This window comes from Anomaloglossus baeobatrachus, chromosome 8, assembly GCF_048569485.1.
Source record: "Anomaloglossus baeobatrachus isolate aAnoBae1 chromosome 8, aAnoBae1.hap1, whole genome shotgun sequence".
In the NCBI taxonomy this organism is placed as follows: domain Eukaryota; kingdom Metazoa; phylum Chordata; class Amphibia; order Anura; family Aromobatidae; genus Anomaloglossus; species Anomaloglossus baeobatrachus.
The window spans coordinates 24043066-24070807 of NC_134360.1; the positions used below are offsets into that span (position 1 = coordinate 24043066).

General features: G+C 44.4%; 1 protein-coding gene across 3 annotated transcripts in view; it reads right to left on the reverse strand.

Moving 5' to 3' along the window:
* Window positions 1-27742, reverse strand: part of PRICKLE2 (prickle planar cell polarity protein 2) — a 336416-nt gene that overhangs the window by 159581 nt on the left and 149093 nt on the right. Inside the window, exon 1 of one of the 3 annotated variants that reach the window (XM_075321376.1) lies at window positions 26314-26337. The exons of the other annotated variants lie outside the window; for them this stretch is intronic. The gene's annotated coding sequence lies outside the window, so the exon portion shown is untranslated. Of the gene's footprint in view, window positions 1-26313; window positions 26338-27742 lie in introns of those variants that run through there. 3 annotated transcript variants of the gene reach the window in all.

A 27742-nucleotide genomic window follows, 5' to 3' on the forward strand; every position in this document is an offset into this window, starting at 1 on the left:
CCTCCAAATGTGACATGGTGCCCGCAATCTTTTTCAGCCAAATTTCCTTTCCAAAATTCAAATATTGCTCCTTTCGTTCCAAGCCCTCCCATTTGTCCAAACAAAGGTTTCAGACCACATGTGAGGTATCACCGCGCTCATAAAAAAGTGGTTAACAAACCTTGAGGTCAAATTTTTGGAATTACCTCTTGAAAAAGTGAGAAAATTGATGCTAAAGCAACATTTTTGAGAAAATTATTAAAATTTTCAATATGACAACGTAACGTTAACAAAATCTGTGAAGTACCTGTGGATCTAAAATGCTCACTATACCCCTAGATAGAAGCCTTGAGGGGTCTAGTTTCCAAAATGGTATCACTTGTGAGGGGTTTCTTCTGTTTAGGTACCTTAGCGGACCTGTAAATGCAACATGGTGCCCGCAATCTATTTCAGCCAAATTTGCTTTCCAAAATTCAAATATTGCTCCTTCTGTTCCGAGCCCTCCCATTTGTCCAAACAGAGGTTTCTGACCACATGTGGGGTATCGGCGCACTCATAAGAAAGTGGGGAACAAGTTTTGGGGTCCATTTTGTTGTGTTAGTTCTTCTAAAAGTGAATAAATTTGGGTTAGAGCAACATTTTTAGGTAAAATTTAATTTTTGCTTTTTTTCATTCTACATTGCTTTTGTTCATGTGAAGCACCTGAAGGGTTAATAAACTTCTTGAATGTGGTTTTGAGTACTTTGGGGGGTGCAGTTTTTATAATGGTGTCACTTTTGGGTATTTTCTGTCATCTAGGCCTCTCAAAGTCACTTCAAATGTGATGTGGTCCCTAAAAAAATGGTTTTGTAAATTTTGATGTAAAAATGAGAAATCGCTGATAAACTTTGAACCCCTCTAACTTCCTAACAAAAAAAAATTTTGTTTCCAAAATTGTGCTGATGTAAAGTAGACATGTGGGAAATGTTATTTATTAACTATTTTGTGTCACAGAAATCTCTGGTTTAACGGTATAAAAATTCAAAAGTTGAAAATTGCTAAATTTTCAAAATTTTTGCCAATATTCAATTTTTTTCTTCAATAAACGCAAAAAATATTGTCCTAAATTTGGTACTAACATGAAGTCCAATATGTGACGAAAAAACAATCTCAGAATCACCGGGATCCGTTGAAGCGTTCCAGAGTTATAACCTCATGAAGTGACACTGGTCAGAATTGCAAAATTTGGTCTGGTCATTAAGGTGAAAATTAGCTCCGTCACTAAGGGGTTAATACCTGGCAGTAGTCTATATTATTATTATTATTATTTATTATTATAGCGCCATTTATTCCATGGCACTTTACAAGTGAAAGAGGGTATACGTACAACAATCATTAACAGTACAAAACAGACTGGTACAGGAGGAGAGAGGACCCTGCCAGCGAGGGCTCACAGTCTACAGGGAATGGGTGATGGTACAATAGGTGAGGACAGAGCTGGTTGCGCAGTGGTGTACTGGACTGAGGGCTATTGTAGGTTGTAGGCTTGTTGGAAGAGGTGGGTCTTGAGGTTCCTCTTAAAGCTTTCCACGGTAGGGGAGAGTCTGATGTGCTGAGGTAGAGCGTTCCAGAGTATGGGGGATGCACGGGAGAAATCTTGTACGCGATTGTGGGAAGAGGAGATAAGAGAGGAGCAGAGAAGGAGATCTTGTGAGGATCTGAGGTTGCGTGCAGGTAGGTACCGGGAGACTAGGTCACAGATGTAGGGAGGAGACAGGTTGTGCATGGCTTTATATGTTATGGTTAATGTTTTATATCTTTGTCCTCTTTGTGCTGAGCAGGAGTACAATGATCAACCTTATATATATGGTCACATCTCATGTATGTGGTCACGTTAAAGCAATGAGTATGAAATATTTTTCCTTCTACTTCGCCGGATTTGCTGTAGGGTTCCTGTTGGCCTAGGTTCTCAAGAGCCTGGCTGAGTCAATGTATTGTTGGCCGAGTCAATGTATTGTTGGCCAAGTCAATGCATTGTTGGCAGAGTCAATGTATTGTTGGCAGAGTCAATGTATTGTTGGCAGACAGAATCAGATCACACGCACCAGTAAAGTAGTGAGATACAAGGCATGATCAGGGCAAGTAAGCACACGACTGACATGATGAAGACAAGAGTAGCACGATTTACATGGTCACTCAAATAAAAGACTCACTCATCGGGATTCGTCTCACAATGGTAACCTCTGTCCTGTATGATTGGGACCAGGGCAGCGCCTGCAATCTGGGCCAACATATTTATTTCAATGGCTACCATGTAATACAACATCTACCCTGCAGTAGAGCAGACTCACAGTAATCAAATAAACATCTGAACCCTTTCACATAATGTAATGTCTTCCTTCAGGTAAGGAGACCAGTATATGGCATCACAGGCAACTGGGGCATCACAGGCAACTGGGGCATCACACTTTAAAATGGTATTCCCAAATATCACACCCCACCAAATCAAAAGTAAAGGGGTATGACTCCCTTTTTGCTATTTTTCTACACAGTGATGTTCGTTAACAATTATCTTCCATGCACAGCAATTGATGAAGGGAACCTGTCCCTAGATTTGACCCCAATAAACCGCGGCCACCCCCAGAAAGATCTCATATACAGCGTTCTAGAATACTGTATATAAGAGCCCAGGCCGATCAGTATAACTTAAAATAACAGCTTTTATTATACTCACCTGCGGGGCGGTCGGGCCAATGGGTGTCACTGGTCTTGGTCTGGCGTCTCCTCTTTTCCTTTCTTCGCCATCCTCCTTCATGTGTCCTATGTCATCCACACAGTGACCTTCATCCTCCAGCACACGCGCACTTCTCTCTGCCCTGCTAAGGGCAGATCACAGTATTGTATTGCGCATGCGCAGGCATTCTTTGACCTTTCCCGGCACATTACAGTATTTTGCTCCCACAGTAGGACAGGGAAAAGTGCATGTGTGCAGGAGCGCAATGGAGGACACTGGATGACGTAGGATACGTCATCCACAAAGACCAGGGAAGGAGGACGACCCATCGCAGGAAGATAGGAGGCGCTGGATCAAGGCCTGTGACACCCGTTGGAACGGACTGCCCCACAGGCAAGTATAATAAGATTTTTATGTTCTACAGAGCGCCCAGGGTACTTATATACACTTAAGGTGGCTTTACACGCTACACGCAATTGCTAGCGATGTCGTAGCGTGTAAAGCGGCCCTTAGTTCTGGGTGGCTATTGCTAATCCTTGCCTAATTGTCACTGTATCTAGTAGCATAGATAAAAAGATCTTCAGAAAAAGCATTTCTAAAGATCCTTTATGATATGCTAATGAGCACGGGGACTAGTGTAAGGATAGTTCTGGGAATGGATCCACTGGATCATGCACCGGACTCCCCTGCGACGACGCCTCAAGCGAACCCCTATACAGGGACTGTCGGGCGTAACCACAGAGGGCCTAGATGCACGGAAGCCGGGATCAGCAAGAGTCACTGGATGCAGGAGCCGATCTGGACGAGGTACAGGTTAACGGGATCAGGCAGAAGTCTAGAACTGAGACTGGAGCAGGTCACAGGGATTAGGATGAAGTCTAGGAGTGGAGACTGGTGCAGGTAACTGGGATCAGGCAGAAGTCCAGAACGGAGAACCGGTGCAGGTCACAGGGATTAGGCTGAAGTCCAGGAGCGGAGACTGGTGCAGGTTACTGGGATCAGGCTGGAGTGTGTGCTCAGAACAGTACTCGGGATCTGCAAGCAGAGACAGTTACACCAAGCACAGGCATAGAGGGACCTGAACAACTAGTACAGGAGACAAGCTACAGGGACACGTTGAACAAGTACTGTCCAAGGGGAGAAGCAAGGTTACTTATTAGTGATATTTCGGACAGTTGTGCTGGCCCTTTAAGTCAAGGAGAGTGCACGCACGCGCCCCCTAGTGTGCATGTGCGAGGGCCGCAACCCGGAAGTCAGAGCCGAGACCACAGGAGGAGAGGCAGGACACTGGAGCATAGGTGACTGCAGTGAGTGAGCGGCACGGGGCTGGGACCGACGGGGAAAAGGTGTGGACGGGGTAGCAGGAGAGCGGGCTCAGCGGGGAGCGGAGACCCCAGGGGTTGGAGCGACGGGTGGCGAGTGGCGTGGTCGGACCGGGAGCGTAACAACTAGTCACAAGAGCGTTAATTCCTGTGCTCATTCCCCCTCTTAGCATGTTGGCACACCCACAGGGGTGTGCTAAAATACTATTCAATCCAGCATCACCAGCGGTGACGCGCGTACCTATGTCCGCTGTCAAAGCTGATCTGAAGTCCCGGCACTTCGGGTCATGCGCACTAGACCTCACTGAAGCCGGAACGCGTATACCCGGCTTCATACTGCGCATGACTGGAAGTGCCCTAACTTATGATCAGTGGTGACATTGGACACAGGTACGAGCATGGTGAAGCTGCATTGAATAGCATGTTCGCAAGTCCCAGTGGCTGTGTTACCATGCTAAGAGGGTGGAATGAGCACAGGAACTAACGCCCTTGTGACTAGTCCCTGCGCTCATTAGCATATCATAAAGGATCTTTACAAATACTTTTTCTATAGATGTGTTTATCTATGCTACTAGATACAGGGACGGTTAGGCAGGGATTAGCAATATACACCCAGAACTGCTTGTGGTTCTAGGTGCATATTGCACCTGACTGGTTGCTTCTTAGGGGAATCAGTCACCAGGGTTTTGCTGCCCCATCAGTGTTGCATAATGTAGAGACAAACCCTGATTTCAGCAATGTGTCACTTACTGAGCTGCTTGAGTTTTATCTGCTACAGATCTAACAAGTTCTCCAAATGCGCAGCTCTTTATAACCCTGCTCTCACCACTGATTGGAAGCTTTCTGCCTATGCACAGTGTACACAGAAAATTGTCAATCAGTGGCTGGAGCAGGGATATACGGCGATCATGAATATGGAGAACTACATGACAGCAGGTTTATTGTTTTATCAGCAGGACCTTATCAAAAACTACTACAAACAGCCCAGTAAGTGACAAATCACTGGAATCAGGGTCTTTGTCTCTACATTATGCTGCTCTCAGATTAGAAGGCAAAAATCTGGTGACAGATTCACCTGAAGGAGGACTGTAGAGCAATGAGGAACTATTACATAAATCACAGGTCATAAAAAATTAGACCTTTTACTGCCATGAGACTTGGTTGTAAGGATGAGGCAGGAAAAAAACGCAAAAAAAAAAATAAATAAAAAATTATAAAAAATGTTTTTGCTTTATATTTTAATAATAATATTTTATTATCTGCAGGAAATTAGTTACACCAATGTTTAACTCTTAAGATGCATTCTCCTCCCAAACATATTCTAAGTTTTTTTTTTTCCTAGGATTAGTTCCTCCTTAATTCCTACCATACACGAGGACCCGCGGAGAATAGGAATTATTTAAACCGCGGTAACATTTGCTAGGCATCAATATTTAACAGAGGGAATTTGGAAAACATAACTCGGATCACAAAGCGCTTCGAGCCTTCGGGACAGAACATTCTTCTGCTACACGCACCATATAAACCACTAGTTTCAACGACAAGCAAGAACAACTTTCCTTGTGTTTTCTTTTTTTTTTTTCCTTTGAGGTTACAGGTGTTGAATGGAGTCATTTTCTCTCTGTCTCGGACGGAGATTCATCCAGACGTGAGTCTGACAAGTAAATGAAATGATGAAACACAAACTTGATACAAACTTGGACATGCAACAGAAGCGGATTTACTAATCCTATGCAATACGTATTGCAAAACTAAACTATGTAGTCTTATTGTTTAAATAATGTTTGTGCTTTAAAAATAATTTCAAAAAAATATATATATTATATACTTTTAAATCATAATATAATCTGTATTCAAAATTAGAAAAATCTGGGGCAACGTTAGACTAGACCTTCCTGTTGTTCAGGAAACACACGCACATTAGCCACAATGTCCCGATACCGCCCATATCTATTGTGTGGAAATGTCCAATGAGCATGTGCATTGTGAAGGGAGGGAGAGGAGGTGAACTGTGAAATCACCTATTGTGATGCTGTGTTATCAGTAGTATATACAGAAGTGACCTGAAATTTTACAGTAGGAGGTGAGCTGTGCCATCACCAATTGTGATCCCATGTTATCATCTGTATATACAGAAGTGAACTGAAATTGTACAGGAGTAAGTAAGCTTTGCCATCACCTATTGTGATCCTGTTATCAGCTGTATAAACAGGAGTGACCTGAGATTGTACAGGAGGAGGTGAGCTGTGCAATCAACTATTGTGAACCTGTGTTATCAGCTGTATATATAGGTGTGACCTGTGATAGTACAGCTCACCTCCTCCTCATCCTGTACAATCACAGGTCACACCTATATATACAGCTGATAACACAGGTTCACAATAGTTGATTGCACAGCTCACCTCCTCCTGTACAATCTCAGGTCACTCCTGTTTATACAGCTGATAAAACAGGATCACAATAGGTGTTAGTACAGCTCACCTCCTCCTCATCCTGTACAAACACCTATTGTGATCCTGTTTTATCAGCTGTATGAAGAGGAGTGACCTACGATTGTACAGGAGGAGGTGATCTGTGCAATCCCCTATTGTGATCCTGTGTTATCAGCTGTATATATAGGTGTGACCTGTGATTGTACAGGAGGAGGAGGTGAGCTGTGCAATCCCCTATTGTGATCCTGTGTTATCAGCTGTATATATAGGTGTGACCTGTGATTGTACAGGAGGAGGAGGTGAGCTGTGCAATCCCCTATTGTGATCCTGTATTATCAGCTGTATATATAGGTGTGACCTGTGATTGTACAGGAGGAGGGGGTGAGCTGTGCAATCCCCTATTGTGATCCTGTGTTATCAGCTGTATATATAGGTGTGACCTGTGATTGTACAGGAGGAGGTGAGCTGTTCTATCACCTATTGTGAACCTGTGTTATCGGCTGTATAAACAGGAGTGACCTGAGATTGTACAGGAGAAAAAAAACCACATATATATATATATATATTATATTTAAAAACATATCTAACACGTTAAAAAAAGATTTAAAGAATGGGTAATTTCTTCATAACAGCTTTCCTTAAAAATGACCAGATTTGCTAATGCCTATGCTAAACTGGTATCCTGGGTCCAAATCCAGCCAAGGGGTAAAGGAGTTGTCCACTACTGATTCGCCCCCATAAAAATAAATAAGCCTATACTCCCCTCTGCTGCGGCCGCGGTTGCAGTGATCTCTGAAGTCACGTTTCCATTGCTATGACATGCGGACTCCGCGACCAGTCAGCGCCAGCTTCCTTCTCCCCACCTTCGGATATTTGAGCAGGAAGTCAGCGCTGCGCTCACATCCTGCTGAAATGTCCCAAGGCAGGGACACAGACGCCGAGTGCTGATTGGTCGCGGGGCTTACGTGTCATAATGTCATGTGGGCCAAGGGAATGCGACTTCAGACATAGCTGGAACTGCGGCCGTCCCGGGGGGTGAGGTTAGGGGAAGGAGGAGGGATTGCCCAGTGGTGGACATCCCCTTTAATATCTGCTTGTAGTTTGTATATTCTCCATGCGTCTCTTTGGGGGTTTTCTTTATGTACTTTATTTTCTACCCACATGCAAAAAAAAAAAAAAAAAAAAAGAAAAATACTTACAAATGGCTTCCTATTAAATTAACCCATGTACAGTTAGGTCCAGAAATATTTGGACAGTGACACAATTTTCGCGAGTTGGGCTCTGCATGCCACCACATTGGATTTGAAATGAAACCTCTACAACAGAATTCAAGTGCAGATTGTAACGTTTAATTTGAAGGTTTGAACAAAAATATCTGATAGAAATTGTAGGAATTGTCACATTTCTTTACAAACACTCCACATTTTAGGAGGTCAAAAGTAATTGGACAAATAAACCAAACCCAAACAAAATATTTTTATTTTCAATATTTTGTTGCGAATCCTTTGGAGGCAATCACTGCCTTAAGTCTGGAACCCATGGACATCACCAAACGCTGGGTTTCCTCCTTCTTAATGCTTTGCCAGGCCTTTACAGCCGCAGCCTTCAGGTCTTGCTTGTTTGTGGGTCTTTTCGTCTTAAGTCTGGATTTGAGCAAGTGAAATGCATGCTCAATTGGGTTAAGATCTGGTGATTGACTTGGCCATTGCAGAATGTTCCACTTTTTTGCACTCATGAACTCCTGGGTACCTTTGGCTGTATGCTTGGGGTCATTGTCCATCTGTACTATGAAGCGCCGTCCGATCAACTTTGCGGCATTTGGCTGAATCTGGGCTGAAAGTATATCCCTGTACACTTCAGAATTCATCCGGCTACTCTTGTCTGCTGTTATGTCATCAATAAACACAAGTGACCCAGTGCCATTGAAAGCCATGCATGCCCATGCCATCACGTTGCCTCCACCATGTTTTACAGAGGATGTGGTGTGCCTTGGATCATGTGCCGTTCCCTTTCTTCTCCAAACTTTTTTCTTCCCATCATTCTGGTACAGGTTGATCTTGGTCTCATCTGTCCATAGAAAACTTTTCCAGAACTGAGCTGGCTTCATGAGGTGTTTTTCAGCAAATGTAACTCTGGCCTGTCTATTTTTGGAATTGATGAATGGTTTGCATCTAGATGTGAACCCTTTGTATTTACTTTCATGGAGTCTTCTCTTTACTGTTGACTTAGAGACAGATACACCTACTTCACTGAGAGTGTTCTGGACTTCAGTTGATGTTGTGAACGGGTTCTTCTTCACCAAAGAAAGTATGCGGCGATCATCCACCACTGTTGTCATCCGTGGACGCCCAGGCCTTTTTGAGTTCCCAAGCTCACCAGTCAATTCCTTTTTTCTCAGAATGTACCCGACTGTTGATTTTGCTACTCCAAGCATGTCTGCTATCTCTCTGATGGATTTTTTCTTTTTTTTCAGCCTCAGGATGTTCTGCTTCACCTCAATTGAGAGTTCCTTAGACCAAATGTTGTCTGGTCACAGCAACAGCTTCCAAATGCAAAACCACACACCTGTAATCAACCCCAGGCCTTTTAACTACTTCATTGATTACAGGTTAACGAGGGAGACGCCTTCAGAGTTAATTGCAGCCCTTAGAGTCCCTTGTCCAATTACTTTTGGTCCCTTGAAAAAGAGGAGGCTATGCATTACAGAGCTATGATTCCTAAACCCTTGCTCCGATTTGGATGTGAAAACTCTCATATTGCAGCTGGGAGTGTGCACTTTCAGCCCATATTATATATATAATTGTATTTCTGAACATGTTTTTGTAAACAGCTAAAATAACAAAACTTGTGTCACTGTCCAAATATTTCTGGCCCTGACTGTATGTGTATCCAAAATCTAAAAAGCACATTGTCAGCTCCACTGGATACAGATACCAATGTGAATTGGTACAAAACTGAACTATGTTGTCATGATATGATGAATGGGATACAATACTACTGGATGATAAATTTGGTGCATCTTTAAAAAATTGTGTTCACGTTACACCATCGCATAATTGGATATTTTACGCCTAAATTAAGGCACAATTTTGCATTTGTTGCTTTGTTGCCCCATTTAATCCACTCCCCTTTCCACCTGAGCCCACACCCCTCCCAAACCCTTTCGAGTGAGTCACATAAGTGTTTTGGGCCCCTTTCATACATCAATTTTTCCCATCAGTCACGATCCGTCAAATTTTGAAAAAAAAACGGATTTGGTGACTGATGCCGCTGGATCCGTTTTTTTCTCATAGACTTGTATTAGTGACGGATTGCTACGGATGGCCTCATGTTTCATCCGTCGAAAATTCTTTGTCCGGCCGATGGAGAAAATGAACAAAATAACGTTTTTGAGTATGTCGAAAAAAAACGAACAGCAATGGTTCCGTCGCCATCCGTCGTTTGGTAGAATGGATGGGCGCAGGATCTGTCAAATGACAGAATCCGGCGACAGATTCCATTTTTTTTTAACTGAGCATGCTCAGATGGGGTGTAAAAACTCTCTCGTCCAAGATGGGGTGTAAAAACACAGTATATATAGGTTTTCCGTAGCAAATCACGTTTAGGCTGAAAAAACTAAATGCAAAAAAATGGCAAAAAACTGGTGTGTGAAAGGGGCCTTAGACACAATAAATTGGAGGAAAATGCAACAAAATGTTGCATTTAGCCTTAAACCAAAGTTGAAACTTGGTGGAAATGCTAAATCTTCCCCAATGTATCTCCAATGGTGTCACACATCAACACTTGAGATTAACAAGAAGAAACTAAGGGGTACATTGCACGTTGCGACATCGCTACTGCGATCTCGTCGGAAGGAGGCGGGTCACCGGCCAGAGCGACGTCGCAGGACAGGTAAGTGCATGTGACGCTGCCGTAGCAATAATGTTCACTACGGCAGCCATCACAAGATATCGCATCTGCGACGGGGACGGGAACTATCGCGCTCGGCATCGCTACAATCAGCTAGTGATGTTGTAGCGTGCAAAGTACCCCTTAGTGTATCCACGTATTGTTGTTTATGTTGTCAAACGCCCAAAGAGATTTCGCTTTGTCTTGTAGATGCGACCTCATTTACTAATTAAATCCTCCTCCCCATGACTTCCACCTCCATTACCACTCAGAAGAAGGCATCTTAAAGGGAACCTGTCACCAGTTTTGAGGCCTATAAGCTGTGGCCACTGCCGGTGGGCTCTTATATACAGCATTCTAGCATGCTGTAAATAAGAGCCCAGGCCACTGTGTAGAACATAAACATTTTATAATACTCACCTAGAAGGTCGCTCCGGTGCACAACAGTCGGATGGGTGTCTCCGTTCTCCGGGACCGGCGCCTCCTCTTTCGGCCATCTTGGTCTTCCCTCTTCTGAAGCCTGGATGCATGACGCATCGTTTGTCATACACACTCGCCGGCACTGAGGTCCTGTGCAGGCGCACCTTGCAAAGTATTGTAGTGCGCCTGCGCAGGACCTCAATATTGGCCTGTGTGTATGACGTAGGACGCGTCACGAACACAGGGTTAAGAAGAAGGAAGACCAAGATGGCCGAAAGAGGAGGCACCGGTCCTGGAGGACGGAGACACCCATTCGACTTTTGCGCACCGGAGTGACCTTCTAGGGGAGTATTATAAAAGTGTTTATGTTCTACACAGTGGCCTGGGTTCTTATACATATACAGTATTTTAATATACTGTATATAACAGCCCACCGGTGGTGGCCGCAGCTTATAGGCCTCAAAACTGGTGACAGGTTCCCTTTAAGGTCTTTTGCACAAATAAGTGACGCAATATTGTATATATTGTTGGTCAAGTCCACCATTACAACAGTGAGCAGGATTGTTAACAGAATAGCCAGGGTATTGGACCACAATTTGCACACAGCTGGTAGGAAGGATAGAAATTTCAGGACTAAGCCAGGATCTGAAGCAAGAGGACCAGAGTCCCTTGGGGGCATGTTTCGGAGCCTATAAGCTGCGGCCACTGCCGGTGGGCTCTTATATACAGCATTCTAAAATGCTGTATATAAGAGCCCAGGCCGCTGTGTAGAACATAAAAATACTTTATAATAATAATAATTAAATATATTTATTCATTTATATAGCGCTATTAATTCCACAGTGCTTTACATACAATGGCAACACTGTCCCCATTGGGGCTCACAATCTAAAGTCCCTATCAGTATTTTTTTTTGGAGTGTGGGAGGAAACCGGAGTACCCGGAGGAAACCCACGCAAATACAGGGAGAATATAAAAACTCCTTGCAGATGTTATCTTGGTGGGATTTGAACCCAGGACCCCAGCGCTGCAAAACTGCAGTGCTAACCACTGAGCCACCGTGCCGCCCTCGTAATACTCACCTAGAAGGTCGCTCCGGTGCACAACAGTCGGATCGATGTCTCCGTTCTCCGGGACCGGCGCCTTCTCTTTCGGCCATCTTGGTCTTCCTTCTTTTGAAGCCTGGGTGCATGACGCGTCCTTTGTCATACACACTCGCCGGCACTGAGATCCTGCGCAGGCGCACCTTGCAAAGTATTGTAGTGCGCCTGCGCAGGACCTCAATATCGGCCTGTGTGTATGACGTAGGACGCGTCACGAACAATATTGCGACAAATAAGTGACGCAATATTGTATATATTGTTGGTCAAGTCCACTATAGCAATAGTGAACAGGATTGTTATCAGAATAGCCAGGGTGGGTATTGGACCACAATTTGCACACAGCTGCTAGGAAGGATAGAAATTTCAGGACTAAGCCAGGATCTGAAGCAAGAGGACCCGAGTCACTTGGGGACATGTTTCATTAATAAATGAGGCTGCACATAAGTCAATAATTGAGTGCACAATTCCCATCTGTGTCCATCTACAAGTACAACTAATGATCTCGCATGGCGTCATTCTATCCGAGAAATCAAAGACTGTATACACTTATGACTTTCCTTCACGCATATTAGAGACCCCACTACCATCTACATAAATATATATCCCAGGTCTAAGTGGATTACAATTACACTGTTCAAAAATTAATCCAATGGTCCTATTGAATGGAACAAGGATGACCACAGAAGTCCATGGTGGACCAAGTTTGGAGCAATAGATCTGTTGGGTTTGAGGGGGGTCTGGGTCTCAAAGCTAAAAGGTCCCCAGGAAAAGTAAAAATAAAAATTAGCGTTCATCCGGAAGAAACAAAAACTTTCAAAACTAGTGTTACCCAAACCAGTACCACCAAAAATTCCAAAATCTCTATCTACGGAATGGTGACTCTGGATTGTCAGATATCTGTTATGTTTCAAAGCTCTCTTATGCTTTAAATCAGGTATCCTCAATCTGTAGATCGGATGCCACATGTGGCTCGTAGCCCATGATTTGTGGCTCGTGTCTGCCAGTTTGTTGTATTAGCACCTGGTGTAGCAAACCGCTTTGAAGAGGAGGTTTCCAGGTGGTCATTTGTGAGAGTGGCCCTGCACAGAAGAGCAGATCTGGATGTCCATATAATGGCTTTGGGGGTTTAGAGTTATATTAAGGTAATCTGGAGACAGGATGATCTGACTTGTCAGAGAAGGTGCTTGAAGCTGGATGTGACGGTGTGGCGTGAGAGCTGGATGGAAGAATACGAAATGGGGAAATTGTGGGAACCCCTGGATCTTGACATAGATTTCTGTGGAAAAGCTTTGGCTGTCATTGTATCGGTAATGGAGACTCTGGCTCACTATTGTAAGGGGGGGACGGGACCTGAATGTGGCGGGCGATGCTCTCTTTGAGCTGAACGTGCCTCGCGACACTCCCTCAGGAGAAAACGTGCCTTGCGACGCTCCCTCAGGAGCCAAATGTGCCTCGCGACGCTCCCTCAGGAGCCAAACATGCCTCGCGACGCTCCCTCAGGAGCCAAATGTGCCTCGCGACGCTCCCTCAGGAGCCAAACATGCCTCACGACGCTCCCTCAGGAGCCAAACGTGCCTCGTGACGCTCCCTCAGGAGCCAAACGTGCCTCGTGACGCTCCCTCAGGAGCCAAACGTGCCTCGTGACGCTCCCTCAGGAGCCAAACGTGCCTCGTGACGCTCCCTCAGGAGCCAAACGTGCCTCGCGACGCTCCCTCAGGAGCCAAACGTGCCTCGCGACGCTCCCTCAGGAGCCAAACGTGCCTCGTGACGCTCCCTCAGGAGCCAAACGTGCCTCGTGACGCTCCCTCAGGAGCCAAACGTGCCTCGTGACGCTCCCTCAGGAGTCAAACGTGCCTCGTGACGCTCCCTCAGGAGTCAAACGTGCCTCGTGACGCTCCCTCAGGAGCCGAATGAGCGTCGCAACACTCCCTCGTGAGCCAAACGGCTTTGCGACGCTCCCTCAGAGCTGAACGTGCCTCGTGACGCTCCCTCGGGAGCCGAACATGCCTCGCGACGCTCCCTCAGGAGCCGAATGTACCTCGCAATGCTCCCTCAGAGCCGAACGTACTTCGCAATGCTTCCTCAGGAGCCGAACGTGCCTCGCGACATTCCCTCAGGAGCCGAATGTGGCTTTCAAGGTCGGAAAGGTTGGGAACCACTGGTTTAAATATTGACCTAAAAAAGTAGCTACCTATAGGGACAGATTTCCTCCTTTGCATACGTCTTCCCAAGAACCACTAGTTTGTAAGACCCCCTTCACTAGCTCGAGCTCTAAAGAGAGGACCTCAGCAAAGTACGCTGATGTTCTCAGACCCAGCAGATTCCCTGGTAATTGCTCATCTTCCTCCAGCTGCTGGATACCAGAAAACCAAGATAACTTGGTTAACAAAGAGCTCAGATATGTAAAATGATGAAATGCCTCCAAAATCAGATATGGAAAACTACTGGGAAAAAAAAGTTATCACAAGTGTCAAGAAACTAAAGAAAAAAAATCTGAAACTTCGAAAGCCCTAAGTTTTTCGTGCATGTAAATTCTTGATGAGAATGCCTATTAACTTAAAGCTCCAAGGGGACAACTTTATTATTTCCATTAAGAGGTGTTCTGGTTGTCAACTTGCTGATACGTAATTCGATGGACTTGCTGGAACGTGCAGCGTTTATCAAGGGCAACAGAGACAAAATAGTCATTGTACATTCAGGGCAAGTTCACACGACGAGGGACCAACTTGGCGACGGTCTCAATCTTCATTAAAATGTTGAAATATGAGATATGGACATCGATGTGACCAACTGGGAATATGGACAGGGTTCTTCTCTCCTTTATTGTTACCTGTTTTTAGAACGTTTTTAACTATAGAATGTGTAATCTGCACCCTCAACTTACAATAACCTGTTTCATCTTCTTGTAGGCTCTTGCTAAATGCTTAGAAATCTCCTTAGTCACTAAAAGATTAAAAAGGGGAGAAAAAGAAGGAAGTGGGGGAAGGGGGAGATGATGCTGCAGTTTCTCTGTCTCAGTTTCCATGCAAGATTCATGCTATGAAGGAGGAAAAGGAGTAGTTTAGCGGTGAATGGGAAGACAAGGTTACAATGTTGGAAATCCACGTAAAACATTGGATCACTATCGAAATCTTTTACTCGCTGTCCTTAATACCTTCCAACTTTCACTGAATGCACAAAAATGGCTTTAAAATTACCTTCCTGTAAGGCAAAAGCAATAGTGCGACGTGGGCTGTAATTTTACTGTTACGTTCCCATGGGTCTCGCAGTTCTTAAGGCCAAATTACTGCGGTGCCAAAAATACTGTGCAAACGCAGTACCTTTCACATAAAGGAAGCAACGTAGGAAAACCCTGGACGCCATCTATGAAAATGAATTACTTTTACTTCCTTTCCAGTTTCCCCGAGCTAAAAGAAAATCATTGATCTGATCGGCTGCAAGGTTGGCAATCACTCCTGCTTTATACGACGCTGACGTTGGAGGAAAATTGCATGAAAAATGTAATAATGGAGCACAAAACAAATTTAGTCAATTTTTCAGTTTGTAAATAGAGGGGTCATGGTTTGGAGTAGACCTTAAAAAGATTCTGTCAGCAGGTTTTCGCTCATCTGAGAGCAGCATGATATAGACAAAGAGACCCTGAATCCAACAATGTATCACTTAGTGTACTGGGTGCCACAGTTCTGACACACAGCTTTTAGATTTAGCAATGCAGCATAGTTGAGAAAACTGCCCCCGCCCATAAGGGTGGCTTTGCACGTTGCGACATCGCACATGCGATGTCGGTGGGGTCAAATCGAAAGTGACGCACATCCGGCGTCACTTTCGACATTGTACTGTGTAAATGCTAGATGATACGATGAACGAGCGCAAAAACGTCGTTATCGTATCATCGTTGCATTCACCGACATTTCCATAATGCCGGTGCCGCGACAGGTACGATGTAGTTCCTCGTTCCTGCGGCAGCACACATCGCTGTGTATGAAGCCGCAGGAGCGAGGAACATCTCCTTACCTGCCGCTGGCGGCTATGCGGAAGGAAGGAGGTGGGCGGGATGTTTACATCCTGCTCATCTCCGCCCCTATTGGCCACCTGCCGTGTGACGTCGCTATGACGCTGCACGACCCGCCCCCCTTAAGAAGGAGGCGGGTCGCCGGCCAGAGCGACGGTCGCAGGGCAGGTGAGTGCATGTGAAGCTGGCGTAGCGATAATTTTCGCTACGCCAGCTATCACACCATATCGTACCTGCGACGGGGGCGGGGACTATCGCGTGCGACATCGCAGCATCGACTTGCGATGTCGCAACGTGCAAAGCCCGCCCAAGTCTCTATGTACAATGTCTATAGATCGTGCGCTGCTTATCACAGTAGGAAGCATGTTGGACTAGGGCTCATGTGCTCTTTAGCTGACCTAGTCCAGCAATGAATCTACTGAAGTTAAAACAAACATTGCAGGTAAGCAACAGCAGGGACCATAATAAGAGAGACATCACTGAAATCTGTGTTTAAACCCTTACAGCATACGATCTTCAGATTACATAGCAAAACGCTGCTGGCAGACTCCCTTTAAAGCTGTGTGTGCATGCTGAATATGTAGATGTCAAAATGTTTGCAAATTTTCATCCGTCAGCTAAAAATAAATGAATATTGCAAGTAGCATTTGATCTTTTGTGTTCCCTATCCGTATGTCTTTGGAATGTGCAACTCTATAAATATTGCATACTCATACGCCTAGCTCCAGATTCAAGCAACAGCACATGAAAGACTTCAGAAGCTCACGCATTATCATGTAAAGCATGTCCGAGAATGTGGTGCAGAAGACTCCCGGAATGTACAGACTACTGTGCGCTTCCACCGAGCGCCGGCCTCTCGTCTATCACCAAGTCCTATGCTTCACGAAAAATCCTTCAGCACTCCATCTGGCGCATAACTACAAATCCCAGCATTCCTCGCTCGGAATGCCGAGAACTGTCTGCTCCCTAATTCTTCTGAGGATTTTTCTTTTACAGCCACATACAGAACATATCTAATGCTGAAGTCATATTTAAAGCTTATTAAAGAGTTTGCTAAAAAAAAAAAAAAGAAGTATACAGCGGTTTATATATAGGTATGGCAAACAATGTGACAGCAAGTAGGTTCAGTGACCTCAAAAGACAATGGACACTTAAATATAAAAATAGTTTTGGAATGTTATCTTTAATTAAATACAATTGCACTAAATTTCAGTCTTCATTCTTTCATTAAATTTGCAAATCCCCCCCCCGAAATGCAGTTTTCCGCCTGATGCAAATTTTAGGAATTCTATCTTGCAGGAGCATCTCTCCCAGTAATACAGGCTGTGTATGCAGGGTGCAGGTTCTATCCTGCAATTATTTCCACTTCACATTGCTTATCTCCTCATCTACAGCTGGTTTTATCTTCCCTCCCTGAGACTGTAGAATCTTTCCCTCTCTCCACACTGTGGAAACCTGTCACGCTAGGTACAGAGAAGTATCAAGCGAGCGGCAAAAGGTTGGAAAAGTAGACCCTAGATGCAGGGGTAGGTTGAGATTGTGACCCCTGACCACACCTACGGCTGGTCTCCGGGGTCCCTCAACGCCCTTGGTAGGTTCTGCACCTATGCGCCAAGCTGGATGCCTGACCCTAGGTATCCCTAGTGCTGGACCTTAAATAAAGGATGGGTGGAATGACCTCTTCGTCAACCCCATTAAACACTAAAGGAAGAGAGAAGAACCAAGGTAAGGGTAGGGGACCCCTGCGTCTAGGGAAGGGGGAGATGGGGACCCCTAACCAAACGTACTGCTGGTCCCTCACCACCCTAGATCGGCTCTGCGCACAGTTGTGGAACCTGATACCTGACCTTAGATATCCCTAGTGCTGGACCCTAAATAGGGAACGGGTGGGATGAGCCCTTTGTCAACCCGCTGAACTCTAAAGAGTGACACAAGGAGGACACACGGGAGGGGGCGGGGGAATGCATGAACTATTTATCTACAGATGACTCAGCCAGAAGTTCAGCAACAAAACCACAGTTGAGAGCAAGCCTCCTGCTTGCAACCAGAGCTAGAATGAACTGAATGATATCACCAGCACCAGTCCAGGGAAGAAGGGAATATTTAAGCATCAAGAGAATACTGATGATCAGCAGCCGGGTGGAAGGTGAGCTCCTGCTCGGTCCAAAAGGGGGAGAGATGAAAATTGAGCAGGAAAGCTACCTATACCAATGGATACTGACAGCAGAAACCATAGAAGGTCAGGGAGCATTTTGCGCAGCCAAAAGCTGCGACTTTCTATTGCCAGAAACCAGATGACTGTCACTCGTGACAAAACCTGTGTACAACCTCCTTCCTGCGTTAACATTTTTGCAAAAGCACTCAGCTAAATAATGGACCTGCAGAACCTTTTCCGCAGCAGTAAATTAGTAGACATTTTTGATGACGACCGTATACAATGTTGCTTAATTTTGCATTTAGAAAAATGTGTAACAGAAAAACAATTCTGTGCTAAGGTGTAACGTTTAAGTCCTTTTACAAGTCCCATAACGAGCCGAGATTGAGGATTGTCGCATCTTTATTTGCATTTACACATTTCAATAATCAAGGTCAACAAATGTTCGCGGGGTTGCTCATTCCCCAGTTTGCACGGTTGTTGGAAAAACAAGCTTTTATCATTTGCCCTTTGATTACGGGGCATAATCGTGAACGTTTATTGAACGATTATTGGGGTGGTCATCACACTGCGTAAAAGGCCTTTAGGGTTTGGCAATCTCCGCTCTGCAAATGTATAGGCAAAGTGACTTCCATTAGTGGCTACACTCCAAGTAGCGCTCCACCAAAAAGAGCGCATAAGTATACGGCTGCGTTCACATTACGCTCGAGCTTCGTGTTAATGGCTCTGTGGGGTTTTCATCTGAAGGCTTGAAAATTGGGATTTGGTTAGAAATTCCGACAGATTCACTATAAGGGTTCGCTCACATCCGAGTATAAATACGCAAAAAAAAAAAAAAAAATGTTATTTAATAGTAAATATATTCTAACCTGAAGTTCTGAACGGGGCATACTGAACATAACACATACTATCACAATAACAGATGCACTCAAGAAAGGGGGAAAAAAAGCTGAAGGACGCATACATTGTACACCGGAAGCATTACTGAAAAAATGAAATTTTAGCAGATAAAAATGGCCAATTTTACTTGAGCCCAGTTACCACGTCACGGTGTACCTCTATACTGAGTCCTAACCTAGTGAATGCCTCTGTGTGTCAAACCTGACCTCCACTGTTTGCAACCTTCAGCTTTTTTTTCCCTCTTGCTTGAGTGCAGCCATTATTGTGATGATATATGTTATGTTCAGTATGCAACAGTTCAGACATTCAGTTAGGAAGTGCCGGCAGTTTATCCGTTTTGTATTATGGGGTCATGCCTTCTGTCTGTGCACTACTTGCAGTCACTTTAGATGTTTCAATTCTCTGTTAGCAGGTCTTTTTCCAGCCCGTATATGAAAGGTCAGGTTTGGCATAAAGAGAGAGATTCACTAGGTTAGAACACCTTGACCTGGTAACTGGGCTCAAACAAATTGGCCATTTTTATCTGCTAAGTATCTCTTAAAAAAAAAAAGTTTTATTTTTTTCCAAGCAGTAATGCATGCAGTGTCCACTGTTTGCATCCTTCAGCTTTTTCCCTCTTGCTTGAGTACAACTAATATGTTAGTCAAAAGTGTAGTGCTGATCTGAGATTTTTTTTCCTCAGTTGTTTTTGGCCTAAAAAATAAAAAAGTGAGAGAGAGAGTCTAAGGGTGCAAGAAAAAAAACAAAAACCCCGAACGGTACATGGACCATCTGTATACCATACGATTTTTATGGCTACATTACCATTCTGATTGTAGAATAATAGCTGCTGGGGAAAAAAACAAACAAGCAAAACACATCACATACGGAAGCTACATGAGGGAAAAAAAAAAAAAATTAAAAAAAAAATCGCACACTTGCATATTGACTACCAAACGGATGACACTCATCCAACTTTTCTGGATGAAAATCAGACCTAAATTCACATGATTGTATGGCATCCGATGCGAGTGCACCAGATGCGATATGCTAATGATCCTCGCCTCACGCTGGCAGTGTCATGCCACTTGTGATCCGATCTTGCAATTAGATCACAGCTGCAGAGGAGAGGGCGGGATTAATGTCTTCATCTCCTCCATTGTCAGCTGATGCAATTATCACACTGTGCTTGGATGTCATCAGAGTGCAGTCTGATGTTTCACTCGCACCCATAGACTTATATTGGTGCAAGTGAAACGCCTCTTGCTGACAATCCAGAATCTGCAAGAGAAAAAAGCTGACCATCTCCTCTTCCTCATTGAATAACATTCGTCAGAGTGCAATGCGAGATGTTATCACATTCCACTCGTCGAGTCATACCCTGGTGTGAGTGTACCCTTAAGAGGCAAATGGAGTAGCTCTGAGCTTGGTCTGGTCTCTGTTTCGGCAGTATCCACCTTTTTGACGCAACCGTTTTCCAGGGATGGAAGAGGGAGGGCAGAGATGTCAGAGTTGAGTAGAGTTGAGCAGTGAGACAGCGGTGACAGGACAGGTCACGCTGTAGAGCTGGGCTCCTGTACCCGTCCCAGGTGCCAGACGTTGGCCTGGCCAGAAGGAGCTGGAACCCCGGTCGCAGGGGGTAGTGACAGAAGGCACGGTGCTGCTACAGAGAGTAGTACAACCTTGTACTACAACCGGGCAGGGGCCAGGGCATGACTGGGTACGCGGACCCTAGGCTGGGAAGAAGCTTCACGCAGCCCAGTAATTCACCCGACAGGAACGGAATCTTCAGGAACCGTTCCCCACCCGCTTCAGAATCTGGGTACTAGCGCAACGAGAAAATCCCAAGCGTGAACCCTGAGAGCAGGCTCACCTTGCTAGCCACGCAGGTGAGCGGGACCCGAGTAGTCTAAGGCTGCTTTCACACATCCGGCTTGAGCTCTGCGGCTCAATCCGGCTGTGCAAGCTATGCAACGGATGCGGTGAAAACACCGCATCCTTTGCATAAGTTTTCCCCATGCGGCACGTCCGTTTTTTGCCGCTTGCGGCATGCTACTGAGCATGCGCAGTGGCAAAAACCGCATGCGGCGGCCGGATGCGTTTTTTGCCGCATCGCGCCGCATCCGGCATCCATAGGGATGCATTGGAAAATGCACCGCATTGGCGGGATGCGGTGCGATGCGTTTTTTTTTGCCGCACAAAAAAACGTGCCAGGCTACGTTCCATCCGGCCGCCGCATCGGCTAAATCTGCCGCATGCGGCAAAAACCGGACGGAACGCAAGCCCATGCGGCATAATGCGGCACTAATTAAAGTATATGCAGGAAAAACGCAACCGGCAGCAAAAAAAAACGGTTGCGATTGCCGCATTGCAAAAACCGGATGTGTGAAAGCAGCCTTAGGCGAAAGGGATCCATCAAGTTACACACAGTGACAATGGACAAGGCTTCAGACCAACCAGCAACACCAAAGGGGCATGGACCCAGCGAGCTCAGCCAAGAGAAACAGAGCATTCAAGAGTTTGGTTTACCTGGTGTCCGCGTCAGTGACTTTGGACTTTGTGAGTACCAGATATCCCTTCACCCCCGACGGGTTCTCCACTCCATACATCACTGGGCCCGGGGACACCAAACCCCCTACCCACGGAGGGGTTAAACATAGTCACTGGGCTCCCCAACAGCAGCGGTGGTCTCTCACATTACCACGCACCGTGGGTGGCGTCACGAATATTATCCCATTCACCACCCAAAGCAACAATCCCCCTTTTTATTTCCGAGGTAGCCTCGCGACCCCGCCTTGGATCCGGAGACCCCTCGAGCCACTGTGGATCCGGGTCCGAGCAGCCCATTGCGGGGGCGGCACATTTATCCAGTTTCCGCTTGAAGATTTCCATTGATGGAGAATCGAATCATAGAATAGTAGAGTTGGAAGGGACCTCAAGGGCCATCGGGTCCAACCCACTTTGTAGGGGTTCCATCTAGATTCCATTTTTACGGGCCTCCGAGAAAAGCCACAATGGAGCCACTAATTGTGGCCGAAACATAAAGTGAACATAACCTAAAGGCTTGAGGACAGCATAAGCGCTTCATCGCAGAGTCTTATGGCGCCAGCCCAACACCCCTTATGGAAGTACGCATTAAAATAACCAAATACCAAACGCATGACTCCAACTTCGCAGTCGTCATTGGCTTCAGATGCTTCTTATCCCAGCACATAGCATCGGATATTTGGAAAGACAGATCACAAAAACTGCGGAGAACTCGTGCCAGTGTTTGACAGCCTCTCATGCGATGTTTCTTCTGCCTGTCTTTTTAATTGCACACTTAGCTGAATTGATTGGCACAGCTGTTCCAGTTACACTGGAAGTCCTCGCACCCCACAACGAAGAAGAAAAGCTTCACAACTGCGATCGAAAACATGCAAATACAAAAAGCACATTAATCATCTAACAATATGACAACGGATTGTGTACAAGGAACGCTAAATTACTCCCCAAACTTTCTAGTTAAATGATCTTAGAGCAATAAGAATTAATTAAAGCAATTGCATAATTAGGTTTTGTTTTTAATGTGCGGAATTCAACATAATTAAACATTGCGATTCATTCCTTTGCAGACTAAAAAGTTTTTGGTTAGATATATTTGTGCAAATTAATTAATTTTTGACGCTTCTATGTAACGATAATTGGAGAAAAGAACTTTAAAACTTTAAAATATTAATTAATCTTAATATTTATTTTAACCTATCCCACCAGTCATTTATTGTTTTTGTACTTTTATTTCTGGTCTTCTAATTTTTTTTTTATGTTTGAATCTATGAGTTGTTTTTTTTTTGGCAGAACAAGTTGTACTTTTGAATTAAACCGTATGGTTCACCGTGTATGGCTGTGTGCGCACGCTGCGTTTGTTGATGCAGTTTGTTGCCCAAATCTGCATGTCTATCCGTTTTTAAGCAAAGTCAATGAGAATTCATAAATGCTGTGCGCACGATGCTTCTTTTTTCCTTGCAGGAAAAAGAAGCAGCATGTCAATTGTTAGTGTGCGTGCCCACAATAAGCATTTGCAGTATTTTGGACACAGCATGCTGCAGCTGCGTCCAGAACGCTAAGCTCTACAGTTCAAGCATATGATTTCTAGAAATCCCATGCCCACTGTGCTTGTTTTTTCCGCAGCAAACACTGACCTGTGGTGCGCGTTTCCAGATCGCAGCATGTCAATTGTTTGCTGCGGATTTGCATGCGTCTTTCGTAGGGAGAACACAAGCGACAGACCGCAGCGCACTGAACCCTGATCGTGGGTACAAGCAGCTGCTGTCTCCTGTGGAGGGCAGAATAAACATTGCAAAGGACGTATGAATCAAGCCGCATACAATATTATCCTGGAAAAACAGTTGCTTCCTTCTGCTCAGCCAATGTTCCCCAACTCTGAGGACTGGTTTCTCCAGCAGGACAATGCGCAATGCCACATAGCTAGGTCAATCAATGTGTGGATGAAGGACCACCACATCTAAACCCTGTCATGGCCAGCCCAATCTCCAGACCTGAACCCCATTGAAAACCTCTGGAATGTAATCAAGAGGAAGATGCATGCTCACAAGCCCATCAAACAAAGAAGAACTGCTTAAATTATTGCCCCAGGAGTGGCATAAGGTCACCCAAAAGCAGTGTGAAAGACTGGTGGAAAGCAGCCAAGACGCATGAAAACCGGGATTAAAAATCAAATCATGGTTATTCCACAAAATATTGATTTCGGAATCTTCCTGAGATAAAACATTATTAGTATTGTTGTTTCTAAATGATTATGAACTTGTTTTCTTTGCATTATTTGAGGTCTAAAGCAATGCATTGTTCTATTATTTTGACCATTTCTCAATTTTCAGAAAAAAAAAATACAAAATTTATTGCTTGGAAATTCAGAGACGTTGTCAGAATTTATAGACTAAAAAAAAATAATTTACATTTTACTCAAAAATATAAAGCGAAAAATCAGAAAACTGAAAATTTGGAAGTGGGCTCTGAATTTTAGCCAGAGCTGTATATTATGTGTGTATGTAGACTGTGAGCCCTCGCGGGCAGGGACCTCTATCCTCCTGTACCTGTGTCTTGTTTTGTTTATGATTATTGTACTTGTCTCTATTATGTATACCCCTTTCACATGTAATGCACCATGGAATTGATGGCGCTAAAATAATTAATAATGTATATTTTAAAATATTTTTGTATTAATTCTTAATATTTTTTAGCCCCCATCTTTGTTTCATGGGCTTGTGACTATGCATCTTCTTCTTGATTACATTCCAGAGGTTTTCAATGGGGTTCAGGTCTGGAGATTGGGCTGACCATGACAGGGTTTTGATGTGCTGGTCCTTGATCCACACATTGATTGACCTAGCTGTGTGGCATGGTGCATTGTCCTGCTGGAAAAAAAAAAACAGTCCTCAGAGTTGGGGAACATTGCCTGAGCAGAAGGAAGCAACTGTTTTTCCAGGATAATCTTTTATGTGGCTTGATTCATACATCCTTTGCAAAGTTTAATCTGCCCTCCACAGGAGACCGCAGCTGATTGTATCCACGATCAGGGTTCAGTGCGCTGCGGTCTGTCGCTTGTGTTCTCCCTACGAAAGACTCATGCAAATCCGCAGCAAACAATTGACATGCTGCGATCTGGAAACACGCACCACAGGTGAGTGTTTGTGGTGGAGGACTTGAATGTTAGGACTCATAGGAGTACCAAGATGGCGCCGATAAAGCCTTCACTAGGCCTCGGTTTGCCATTGTAGCCCATCGTCTCCCCACGGTTACATTGAAATGACTGCACCATTTAAATGCCGCTGTTGGAGATTGATGGCAGCTTTTAAATGGTTAAACAGCAGTAATCAGAGCTAGTGTTTAGGTTATTATGCTTAAAAACAGGGCTGTGGAGTCGGAGTCGGAGTCGTGGAGTCGGAGTCGGAGCTCATTTTGGTGGAGTCGGAGTCGGTATAAAATGCACCGACTCCGACTCCTAAAATATATAATAAATTGGGGACAGGAGTGCAATGCAGAATGTGCTGAATATTTTACTAAATAATAACATTTAGTATAATGCTTATATTTAAGTGAAAAATTTATAGTACAATGTGAACATCAGACATTTAATTGTTTTTATGATACAATAATCAAGATATTTGGATAGAACATAAAATATTTATTGGAATACAACTTTAGAACACAAAAAACTAATAAATTGTAAATATGTAATATATATATATATATATATATAATACAGTGTATATACACACACAAGATATATATGTAATCTACTGTATATTACATAGTGTATTACATATTTACAATTTATTACAGTTTTTTGTGTTCTAAAGTTGTATTCCAATAAATATATTTTATGTTCTATCCAAATATCTTGATTATCGTATCATAAAAATTATTAAATGTCTGATGTTCACATACACATATTCATGTACTACAATAAATTTTTCACCTAACTAAGCAATATATGTAGGAGTCGGAGTCGGAGCCGGAGTCGGAGTCGGAGTCGGTGCAAGAGAATTTGAGGAGTCGGAGTCGGAGTCGAAGGTTTGGCTTACCGACTCCACAGCCCTGCTTAAAAAACAGTTAGGCCTCAAGTTGGACACAGTGGGGAGCAGTCATCCATATCAACCAATCAGATTCTATGTTTCATGTTTCTAAAGCTGCTTTGAAAAGGAAAGAAGAGATCTGATTGGTTGCCATGAGCAACTGCTGCCCTCCATGTTTCTGCTACTGTTTACACACGAGGCCTATTCTATTTCGTACCCAATACATTATATTAGAGGCGCACACCATCCATTTTCAGATGCTATTTCTTAAATAAAACTACTGTAGCTCTTAAGTGTTGTCAGGCAATGTTGGGAATGGCCCCCTGGGTTTGTGTATGTTGTGCAGCTGGCACAAGTCAACCATCTCCCCAATACCAGTCACACAGCAGCGCTCCCTAAAAATAACATTATTGGAAACAGCTGTCAGAGGTTTTTAGGATGATAAACTTTCTGCGCCCATACAAATCCTCCCAGCAACAGCTGAGCCCGTCCTCCATTATTCTGCAAATGGAGAGCGCCTCTAACGGGAATTCCAGATTGAGAGCCTTTTTATTGCGCAGAGTGGAAAAATAAAATCACAAATGAGCATTTAAAGCCTGAAGAAGAAGAATTGTAAAACAAGCCCAGATAAAAAAAAAAAAAAAAAAAAAAAAAAAATAATAGATAAATAAAAGAATTTGTTTTATCTGCACAATGTCAGGCAGCTGGCGCACAAGCCAGATATCTGCGTAATGCTCTGTCACTGACATTACAATTTATGAGAATCCACAAGATATCAACATACGATCTGCGATTCGAGCTTTGTATTAGTCATAAGTGAAAACATTCGACTTACCCCGGCTGGGAAAATGAAGGGTCAGTGCTACATTTCAGAGCTACTTTTTTGCATAGGAAAAGATGCTCAACAATAGAAGATAAGTGGCACCAAATCGTTCTTCTCAATGTCGTGCTAATGAGAAAAGTGTGATGTCTGTAGAGTACAGTACAACGCCAGTTGGGGCCCGTGGGGGGTACGTAGCCAGCGGTGGGGGAACATTCTTCCACAGAATGCCATTTATGCTGGCTTTTGCAGGCTTTCAGGACACAGGGAAATCAGTTAGGTCATTACTGAGCAGAAAACTCTCCAAGTGACTTGGAGCTCTCCACCCACTCAAGACGCAGCCAATAGGTGGAAAAAAAAAAATCATAAAACTGAAATCCAGAGCTCATGCTAGAAGTCGCGGTTAACTCTTTCACGAGCGCAGCTAACTATGAATATACACAAGCAGGATTCAGAGATTCTAAGGCTATGTGCCCACGGGAGAAAGTAACCGCGGATTTTGCAACGGAAAACCCGCAGATTTTACAGATAAATCCGCGGGTTTACGCAAGTACAGACACTCCCCATGATATCCTATGGGATTTGGGGAGTGCTGTATCAATGCAGCGGTATTTACGGCTGCGGAAAATGCTGCGGATTTCCCACAGCCGCACGTAACTGCATGTCAATTATTGATGCGTTATTATCTGCGGAATTCCCGCCCCTCCACTATAGAGATACAGGGCGGGAATTCCGCACGAAATCCGCAGGTTTACCACAACAACTCCGCAGATATACCGCAGCAATGGATAGCTGCGAAGTCCGAGGAGTTGCTGCGTGAACCCAGTTAGTACAGCGAAATAGCTGCGGTAAACCTGCGGACATTCATGCAGCTTTCCTGCGGAAGTCCCGGCCCTATATTCATAGTGGAGAGGCGGGAATTCGGCAGGTATTTCGGCATAAATAATTGACATGCAATTACGTGCGGCTGCGGGACATCCGCGGCATGTTCCGCAGCCGCACATTCCGCACCATGGACACAGACGCTCCCCATGTCCCATAGGATAACATGAGGAGTGTCTGTACTTGCTAAAACCTGCGGATTTATCTAGAAAATCCAGATAAATCCGCAGGTTTTCCGCGGCAAAATCCACGGATAAAGAGTCCCGCGAGCACACAGCCTTAAGACATTTTTAGATCTAGAAAATCCACAGTGAATCCAGAATCTACAATGATGCAGCCTTCACCCTATACATCAAAAAGGGTCAGAATCAACGGCAAAACTTTACCAGCCCAAGATACATAAAATCTGCACCGCGGGTCAATTTCTACACTTTATTCTGCAATGTGTTACTGGAATATGCCGCAGACAAATCTAAAGGCCCCATCACACGCTACGATATATCTAACGATTTGTCGTCGGGGTCACGGAATTTGTGACGCACATCCGGCATCGTTAGAGATG